Source organism: Triturus cristatus, chromosome 3_2 (assembly GCF_964204655.1).
Source record: "Triturus cristatus chromosome 3_2, aTriCri1.1, whole genome shotgun sequence".
Taxonomy (NCBI): Eukaryota; Metazoa; Chordata; class Amphibia; order Caudata; family Salamandridae; genus Triturus; species Triturus cristatus.
The window spans coordinates 320,229,273-320,240,064 of NC_140584.1; positions in this window are offsets into that span (position 1 = coordinate 320,229,273).

A 10,792-nucleotide genomic window follows, 5' to 3' on the forward strand; every position below is an offset into this window, starting at 1 on the left:
CAGTTCGTTTTTTGCTAGTGAAAGACTTATATGTACGTAGGAAGCAGTTTCCAATTTCTCTAGCATATGTTGTAACTATTCACAAGTCTCAAGGATTAACTGTTGATAGTGCTTTTGTAAACATTGGGTCTACTGTGTTCAAAGAAGGTATGGCATATGTTGCTTTGTCACGCGTGAACAAAATTATCTGGTTTATTCATGATAGACTTTGATGACTCAAAAGTAAGTGCTGATGCAAACTGTGTAAAGGAGTATAATAGATTAAGAAAAAGCTATGCTCCTCATTTAGGTCAGTATCCTGTGTTTGAAAAACGTGTTGTTTGTCGGAAAAGGAGATTTGAGAATATCTGTAATGAGGATGTACAGAAGAGAAAACAAAAAGACAGTGATGGGACTGCAAGCAAAAAGAAAAAGGACAGTGTGGAAGAGGTTGTTGGTTGTCATTTTGAAAATAGCTCTGGTGTCAACTGCTACGCAAATGTAGTGCTGAATGTTGTATTTTATCTTGAAACTTTGCAAGAGCAGATAATACTAAATCATGAAAAAAGATTCTGTTCTTTGCTGAGTCTCCTTTATGAGAAGCTGAGTAATGATAAAAATAAAATAGAAAGTGCTTCTGATGTTAGAAATCTTTTAGATGTATGTTCTGGATGTACACAGTTTACACAAAATGTCCAGCAAGATGCACAGGAATTCTTGATGTATATCCTGATGGTACTGGAAGATGAAGGAGTAGAAGTGGAACATTTGTTTGGTGACTCTTATACATGGGAACATTGTTGTGATAACTGTATGAACACAAGCAGTAGTAATGTACATTCTGAAAGGTTCATATATTTACCATTACCAGAAAGTAAAACAGTGACTTTTAGTAAATTAGTTAAAGATGCTAATCACAACATGGAATGTTCTAAATGTAAATCTGAAATGTTGTCAACGTTATTTTTAAAGAAATATGGACAGTATGTAATTTTAATGGTACAACGTTGTAGAGCTGATGGAACAAAATTGGAAACTTTACTAAAGAAGTTTGTTGGCAACCAATTATCCATATCTGGGAAAACCTTTGTTACATTTGCAATAATTTTTCATGATGGTCCTTCTATAACTTCTGGTCATTACACAGTTTATCTTAAATGTGAAAAAGGATGGACACTGTGTAATGATTCTCAATTGATTTTCAAGCAACGTTTGCCTTATGATTTACCCAATTCTTACTTAATTTTTCTGAAACCCAAATTTTAAATACTAACATCATCATCGGAAGAAAGCATTATTAAAATTTAAAAGGATTAAAATTGGATATTTCACTCAAAAGGGATTTTAAACTTACCATTTGGCCTTAAGGAAAGGTAAAACAAACAATTGTGAACTTCTTTGACAGATATTATTTTGGAAAATGTTCTTTTGCAACAAGGTTTACAGACGTTATTTTTTGAAAACTGTTATTGTTCTTAAAAGGTATTTTTAACATTTCTATTAAGGTATGTTTTAGTGAGGATACATTTGGGGCTTTTTAAAACAATCTTTCAGATTGTTTTTTTTTTGCCCGCTGTTAAATGATGAATACAATTGATATCACTATTTTCAGTGAAAATCAAAACATTCTGAAAACAGCAAAAAAAGGGCAAAAAATTGCTTTGCTAAATATGAAAAAACATGTACTGTTTAATAAAGTGTATTGTTGAATATTAATACTTTTTTTCTTTTTTTCAGAACTAGAAAGAAAATTTAGAAGATGTTATTCAGTTTTCTTTGCAATTAAATAAAAACATTTATTTCTAAATAATTTACTTTGATGGTCAGGTAAGTTTAACATATCTGTATGTGTCACTGCTTTCGTTTCATGCTTCCCTTTCTTCACCTCTTCTTACTCTGCTTTTCTCATTTCTCTTCTCACTCTCTCTTTCTGCTTTACAACTCTTTTGTAACTCCCTTACTCCTTCTCTACTAGTCCCCTACCTTTACTACCTCCATCACTAATTTTTCATCCATGTTTCTTTCTCTGTATCCATATGTCTTAGTCTTTTTAACTGCCTTACTCCTTCTCAGTTGTTTGCTTTCTGTCTCTGTATCTGTCACTCTCTGTTTGTCTGTTTTACCCTTAACTTCCTTAACATCTCTGGGACAGATTTACAAGCCACCTGCACCACCACTACGTCACTTTTCTTGACATACTAGTGGCGCAGGGTGCTCTTCCATATTTACAAGGAGAGGATAAGCCAATCTGTGTGTCTTTTCCTCTCCTTGTAAATACAGCCAATTCAAATGCAGCACTAAAATGAGCTATTATCTATTTTGATAGGTTTAGGGTACCTATAGGTAAGTACTGATGCAGAGTTTAAAGTTTAAAAGGAAGACTCTCTTCCCTTCATGTGTGAAATGTACACCATCTCTTTTTTAATTACTTTGCCACTCCCCTCTCTTTGTCAGGGAGTCCCTGAAGGTTTACTAAAGATGAAAAAAATGATTTTTTTTTTTTTTAAAACCCCACTGGGTGCGCGCAGGGTGCGCGCACCCAAAAAAACCCCCAGAAAAATAGATTCAAAAAACAAGTTTTTGTGTTTTGATTTTAGGTGGCTCTAAAAAGAGCCCTTGAGTTAATGTAGGGACAGAGGAAGTGAAAAACGAAAAAAAAATAAAAAATTATGGCCTTTCGCAAAGATGCTCCTCAAATTTTCTTTGAATGAGATCAATACTGCTCTCACCCAAAGAAATAAGAGTACCACAATCCATGCAGTGTGTACTCATCCTCCCAAAACAAGGACGAATATCCAGAGGTGTGGAAGAAGGTGAAGGCACCATTGCAGAAGAAGTGCTCGCCTGAGCTGCCGAAGATGTGCTCGGCTGAGCTGCTGCAGATGTCGTCGGCTGAGCAGGTGGAGGGTTTGCTCCAGAAGCTTGACGAAAAGTCACAGGATGCATTGCCTCAACGTGCCTCATCATAGTGTGAATACTAAAAGAGTACTTCTTATTAGCATTCCCATGTGACAAAGTGCGCTGACACAGTATGCAGGTGACCTTTGGTGCATTCACCTTCTTTTGTCCCTCAGGAAAAGTGAAAAACTGCCATATAAAGGAGTCTTTCTGCTTCCTCTGCCTCTGTCTCTCAAGAGTGTCCTGTTCACTCTCAGAAGGTGGCTGGTGCTCTGCCATTGTCTCACAAAAACAGAGTAGCTCCTTCTCCAAGGGAATCAGAACTAACAATGAGGGGGTGGGTGTGATTTTGGAAGAATCTGGAACTGAAAGTACTTTGAACCAATGAAAAGTGATGTTTCTTGATCACATGACTTGCCATGAGGGGATTGGGTGTGGAGTTGAAACAATCTGAAACTGAAAGTAATGAAAACCAATTAAAAGTGTTGTTTTATTAATCACATAACCCGAGGTGCGCGCACTGAGCAAGCTCCGAGCACGCACGGTGCAATTACGCATGGGCGAACGCGTACGCGCGCATGCGCATACATATTATGCGCGTACGTAACGTGCATACGCAGCACGCGCGTATGCGCGAACGTCAGCACGCGTACTCTATGCGTATACAGAAGTGTACCGCGTGGAGCACGTACGACGCACGCATGCGTACGTACGTATGCGTACTGGGTGCGCGCTGCGAGCACGCACTAAAACGTATGTATGCGTACGTAGATAACGTACGCCTGCATACATGAAAAACGTACGCAAACGTACTAGGTGCGCGCTCTGAGCGCGCACCCTAAGAATTAAAAAAAAAAAAAGTGGACATAACTTAATAGAAGATATTAACTATGCTGTTCAACTTTATCCAAATTCAAAGTAAAAAAAAAAATGAGCCACACCAAATTAAAGGATACAGATAATTTATAAATGTATATATAGGGAAATTTTTGAAAAAGAAATATATAAAAAATATAATAAAAAAATAAAAAATTAGCATTTAAAAAACCTTTGAAATTCAATGAAAAAAACCATAGGTTTCACACACGTTATAGTTAGGAATTAGCATTTAAAAAACCTTGCAAATTCACTTAAAAAACCATGGGTTTCACACATGTTATAGTTAACTGGTCATTTTACTCGTAAAAAACCAATGAAATTCCCCCGTTATAGTTAGTTCAGCTAACTATAACTCGCGCGCCCGCAATCCACTGCTGATGACGTCACATATTACATCACTCATGACATGGTCAGTGACATCACTCATGACATCACTGATGACATCTCAAATGACATCACTGATGACATCACTGATGACGTCATCCATGAGAAAAATTACCACATCTTCTCACACCATAATATAACCTTTGATACACTGAGTAAAAATTTAAGAGTTCCATTCTCAAAACCATATATACTGCAATACCAATCATTACATACCCACTTATTAACTATTTGGTCTTCATATACCTCCACTTGCTCACCTGTAAAAGCACTCATACTTACAGTCACTCCATACAAAACTATAATATACATTTAAACACTTATATAGACACTCACACACTAACAAGTATCCATAGAGCTACTGTTACACCAACTCAGTCATGCAAATAATCACACTCCCATTTTCTCACCTATGCAGTAAAACACACTCAAGTTCACTTACTCATAAAAATAGTATCACATTCTTACACTCTTATAGAATCATTGATACAAGCACACACCCATCCATACAGTCACTTTCACAATCATACACTCTCATATCTACTCACTTATATACTCTTACACGCACATATACTGCCTTTCACATATGTAGTTAGTCACAAATGTACTACTGAAATATATATTCAATCCCTAACACACCCATACATACACTCGCTCAACCATACAGTCCATCACAGATGCACTCCTAAAACCATTCACCCATAGAATCACCAACTCACACATCTATGCATAGAGTGACACACACCCTACCCACACAAACACTCACGAACCCATACTGATACTCAGACAACCAATCAATTACCCATATAGAGACTCATATAGCTGTTCTCAAAACCATGCAGCCACTTATACACCAACATACAGACACATACACACATTTACACAGTTTAGTCACTAGTCTGCAGTAAGATACATTTAATGACTTACTTAAAGAATAATGTTATGCACCACAGAAAATCATCCATTTACACACTTGTACACCCACTCATTCTTCAACAGGACTTTCCCTATATATATAAAACATATTGAAATTCTTGAGAAACACATACTCACTAGATGACGTCATCAGTGATGTCATCAGTGATGTCATTTGAGATGTCATCAGTGATGTCATGAGTGATGTCACTGACCATGTCATGAGTGATGTAATATGTGACGTCATCAGCAGTGGATTGCGGGCGCGCGAGTTATAGTTAGCTGAACTAACTATAACGGGGGAATTTCATTGGTTTTTTATGAGTAAAATGACCAGCTAACTATAACATGTGTGAAACCTATGGTTTTTTAAGTGAATTTGCAAGGTTTTTTAAATGCTAATTCCTAACTATAACGTGTGTGAAACCTATGGTTTTTTCAGTGAATTTGCAAGGTTTTTTAAATGCTAATTCCTAACTATAACGTGTGTGAAACCTATGGTTTTTTCATTGAATATATATATATACATTTGTTTGGTGTATATATATTTTGTTTTTAAATATTTTAATGAATGTTTAAATGTTTGTGGTTGTTGGATTTTGGATTTTTTAAACTTTGATTATAATGTTGTTAAAATATTTTTATAGATTTTTAAATGTTTATTTTCATGTCATGTTTAAGGTAAAATGTTTTTATTTTTATGTTTTGTAATTAAAATGTATTTGTTTTGACAACATTAATGTAGTCAATATTGTGTTTTGCAATACTTTTTACTATTTATATATTTATTTAAAGTTGACAATATTTTTGTTATGTGGTATTTTTCTTATTAAGATTAGTGAAAATCAATATTTTTAACAGTCATATTTCGTTCTCTATATTTATGTTTTTATTAGTTAAGTATAGGAAGGCAATATTTTTGTGATCAATATTTATGTTCTGATATTGTTGTGAATCGATATTGTGTGCATTAATATTATGTAATTGTTCCTCTTGTTGATCTACTCATAGGAAATGGGCCATATTCTGTTTATGTGCTGAATCCCGGTTTCTGCTTTGCAGCTGGCTTTGTCGGGGGTTCAAATAAGTTAGGGATGCTTCCTCCTTGGATATGATGCCTCAAAAAATGTAAATTGTTGCCACTAACACATGATTCTGTCAAATTATAGAAAAGTGGGATAGCAACAGCAAAACGTATGTCTTGCTGGTCATGCTGCAGGCCATCACACCCTCCCCACCCCAATATCTGCCATTTCTAAGCAGTCTGAATGATAATTATTACTAATATCTAACTTAATAGTACTAAATTTACAGATATTTACTAGATAGATGGCTGAGCCAAGATGTGAATGTGTGACATTTTAATAACAGCATATATCACTGATGAGCATTTGTCTTTACCTAGCCATCTTGATTTAATTGGGGTGTAATGTCTCAGTCCAGTACACCTATATGGTCTGATGAACACTGAATTCTAATGATGTGTAGTACCCTGCATGGGACAGGGATGGCTACGGAGACTCCCGCCTCTGAGTAGCCTCGGGTGATCGTTGCTCCTCCCCGAAGACCTCTGACAGCGCCGCTGACTGCTGTTGCGGCGCTGAAACGCGGAGACGCCGATTAAGAAAAGCGGAGCAGGTGGAAAAATTGGCGGGCTGCATCGGGCCCCAAAATGCTGCTGCTCTGGTCGCAGTCCCCATAGAGCCCCCGCTGGCGCTCGAAAGTCTGGGCAGCAAGAGCGCGATTAAACAGCTCTGAAGTGCTTCTGTGCACAGTAAGATGGCAAAGATGTGTCAACGACACGAGAGAAAACCCTGAGAACAGAGGAGGCAGGGATCCCGGTTAATGTCCACGGAAGCTGGTAGGAGTTTAAATTGGAGCAGCGAGGGGAGGCGAGGTGGCAAAGTGGCGCTTTATGTTGGGAGATTGAGCACTGGGCTAAATCACGGAACTGGCAGTGTGAGTTTTGCATTTAGCGGTGGGATTAGCTGGAAATAGGAAATTCGGAACTAAGTGTTGGTAGCGGTACAAAAGACGCTGCAACTAACTTTAAAAGCTCTTAGTAGTGGAAAGTTGGGGCCAGCTTGTTTAAATTTTACCTTTTGTTTATCGTGGGGAGCTAAGTCTTTGGATATCTGGTACGCTGTCCTAAGATTTAAAGAACTTAATGAAAGATGGGGAGGCATTCCAAACAAGTGAACGCAATAGCCAAAATTGAAGCTGCAACCGGGCTGAAAGCAAAAAAGTGCTTGATGCAAGCTAAAGGGACTTCAGCATCAACTAAAGCGGGGTGTCTAGTAAGTCAGTTAGGCATGAACTCAAATTTTGAGAGTTCTGCTGAAGATCAGGTTCGATCCTAATGGAGGGTCATACTGTCTGTGAAAAGGTACAGATGAACGAGACGAGTGAGGCTGTACTAGGGATGAAAAAAGTGGAGTTGAAAAACTCTAAAGATTTTCCTTTATTTACGGCAAAAGGACTCTCCCCACAGCCGTTCAAGTACCGCCACGCTTAAATTAGGACTCGGTAGCAGCATCAGAAGCAGCAATTAATTCCTTGCAGATGGTACATATATCTCACCTTCCCGGGTCCCGGGTCTGGCACCCTCGACACCTCTTCTACCTATAATACCTACATATAATATCTCACACCAAAAATAGAGTAGTGTGATTGTAATCCTTTTTGGTTGTCTCACGTTTTTTGGTAATGACACTCAAGTGAATCAATGAATGTTTTGATAAGTCTAATCAATGCATGTAACACTCATTTGCATATGTTTTTTGTATTGCAGTGGCCCCTGAGGAAGAGACTTAGGGTCCCGAAATGCATTGGGCTATTTAGAAGTGTTTGTTAATCACAAGCATTGTAATCTTATAATTTTGAACAATGTACTTGAGATGAATGGATCTGTGTCCAGTCAAAAGGTAAAAAGCAACCTGATGTATTCAATTTGATGCACCTTTTTTTGTTCTATTGATTTATTTTCATCATACAACAAGAAAAATAGTTGAAAAAATGCATTCTTTGTTTGAAGCATAATTCTGAACTATTTTGAATGTACATGGTTGATCATATTGAAATTTGATTAGACCTTTTAGAACTCACATTTATAGTGCACACAGTTTTTCAAGTGAATGTTCGCTTGATTTTGTTGCATCTAGTTACATGTGGGACAGGCAGCCCACAAATATTGCGTAGCACACTGAAACTTAGTTTTTAGAATTAGACAAACATTTTTGAACATAGTAGTACCTCATCGGTTTAAACCATATAGCCATAGGTGTGCACCGCATACACATATTTTTTGATTAAGCCACTTTAACTGCCTTTGGGCCGTTGCACCCATCTACCACAAACATGTCTTTGTTTGAGAGCATTGCCAGCACCACAGAAAATCGTACAGAAACCAAGGCATATACAGCAGAAGAAGCCACTGAAATTTACGCTTTAATTACAGCTACCAAAACGTTTGACACTCAAGAAGGGACAATCACCCAACAGTTGAAACATCTTGAATTCATTTGTCGTAGAGAATTAAATCAAAGACTGCATGCGTCAACACTTATCCAGTATCATAAACACAAAAGAATACCCCGAGGGCTCCGTTTACCTATTAAACCAATGCTGTTTCGTTTCCAGTTCAATAAATCTTTCATGGACCGTTAGTATGCAGTGTTGAACAAGTGTTCCCTTGATTTGATCTTACTGATAGTTGAAGAACTCGCTAAAACGATCAAGGAACTTGAAGAAGAAATTTATAACATCAAACAAGACTTATCTAGACGTATTGATTCAGAAGATTGGGCAAACACATTAGAACAAATCAAAATTAAATTAGAACATTATGGTAAAGAACTTCAAGAGCGCAAACTCCGCAAATTTCAAAGGGATACCATCGACTACCGCCTAAAGTAAGTTTACACATGGGCAGAGATGTACGCACAGCGTAGACCCTACAAAAATCCCAATGCTTCATCTGAGGAAAGCGTAGTGTCAGACCGAGAGGTACAGCCAACCAGACCACCTTTAAATGTCAATGGAGCCAGAAGTGAATCAGCAAGTACCAGCAAAACCAGCACTGAGATCATTGAAATTTACGCAACAGGTTCCACAGAATCTTTTTTGTCCAAGGGTCAACAACCCCCGCATCCACCGGAAGTAACAACAGGGAAACCAAGTGGAAGCTCTGCAAAATCAGGTGAGGAAAAAGAAACAATAACCATAAACATCTCTTCTCAAACGCTCAGTATTCAACAAACACAAATCTTAAACAAAGGAACAACTTTTGTACCCATTTACAAGACCTCTTTTCATGAGACAGAAGTTGCACTATATCGCTTCATGCGAACATTACGCCTACGACATTTTTTAGGTCTCGCCTGACCCAGTGCATGCGCTGGTCTGGCGAGACATTTTGTGAGGGCACCAAAAAGTGCTACCAGGCCAGCCTAGAGCTACAGTGCATGTGCACGGGCGCGCGCGTCACGCTTTACCGCGATTACTTTCACTTTTGCGACCGCGCTGCCGCTCTGATGTTTGATCGCGATCACTTTCGCGGCCGCACAGCTGCTTTGATGTTCTCCGTGAGGCTTCAATAGATTGCAGCAGTTGAAACAAGCATTGGCATAGACAATAGGTCACGCTTTTGGGACCTAATGAGTGTTTAGTTATGCAACTGTTGCATGGCTAAACACTTATAAGGTCCCAAAGGCGAGACCTATTGGCTATGCCAATGCTTGTTTGACAATGTGTTGACGCACCCTATTACCAAAGAAGACCACGAGTTCCTAGAATTTAAACCCAAGAGTACCTTTGTATCACCTGTATCTCACAAAATACTGGATTGTTTTGAATCTTCAATAAAACAGGAACTCAATAAACATAAGGGCCAAAATGTATCTAAAAAAGAAAAAAACATTTTGAAAGATTTAGCAAAATGAGGCATTGACATTCCAGCCTGCAGATAAGGACGGCGCCTTGGTGATGATGGACTCGTCATATTAACACAGAAAAGTTCAGGAACATCTAGCGGATGAAAACACCTATCTTAAATTGGACCATGATCCCACCGCAGAAATACTTCACGTTCTGAAGAACATTTTAGATAGAGCACAAGACATGGACTGGATCTCTTGAAAAACAAAAAGCTTTCTGATTCAACAGCACCCTAAACGCCCACATATATACATGTTGCCTAAGATTCATAAACACCCTCCCGACACACCCTTCAGACCCATCATGTCTGGTTGTGGTTCGTTATTCGAACCATTGGGCGTTTACATTGGTCAATTTATTCAACCAATAGTACGTATATGGAAATCGTACATAAGAGATACCACAGATTTTCTATCTCGTTTACAACATCTAGACTTATCCAACACCGCTGAATTTATGTTATGTACCATCAATGTCACTTCATTGTACACTTCCATTCCCTTACAGGAAGGACTTGAAGCTATTGAATGGGCGTTACTTAATCAACCTGAAATACGTGCCCATAAAGTTTTTCTCATGGAATTGTTACAATTTTGTCTTCAACATAGCTACTTTTATTAGCAAGAGGATATTTTTCTTCAAATAAGTGGCACATCCATGGGTTTTGGGGGGCGCCCACTAACGCTAATATTATCATGGCTGCATTTGAAGAAAAACTAATTTTTGAAAATCCAAATTGGAGTAAACATTTGATTACATATTGTCGTTACATTGATGACATCTTTTTGATCTGGTCTAGTAC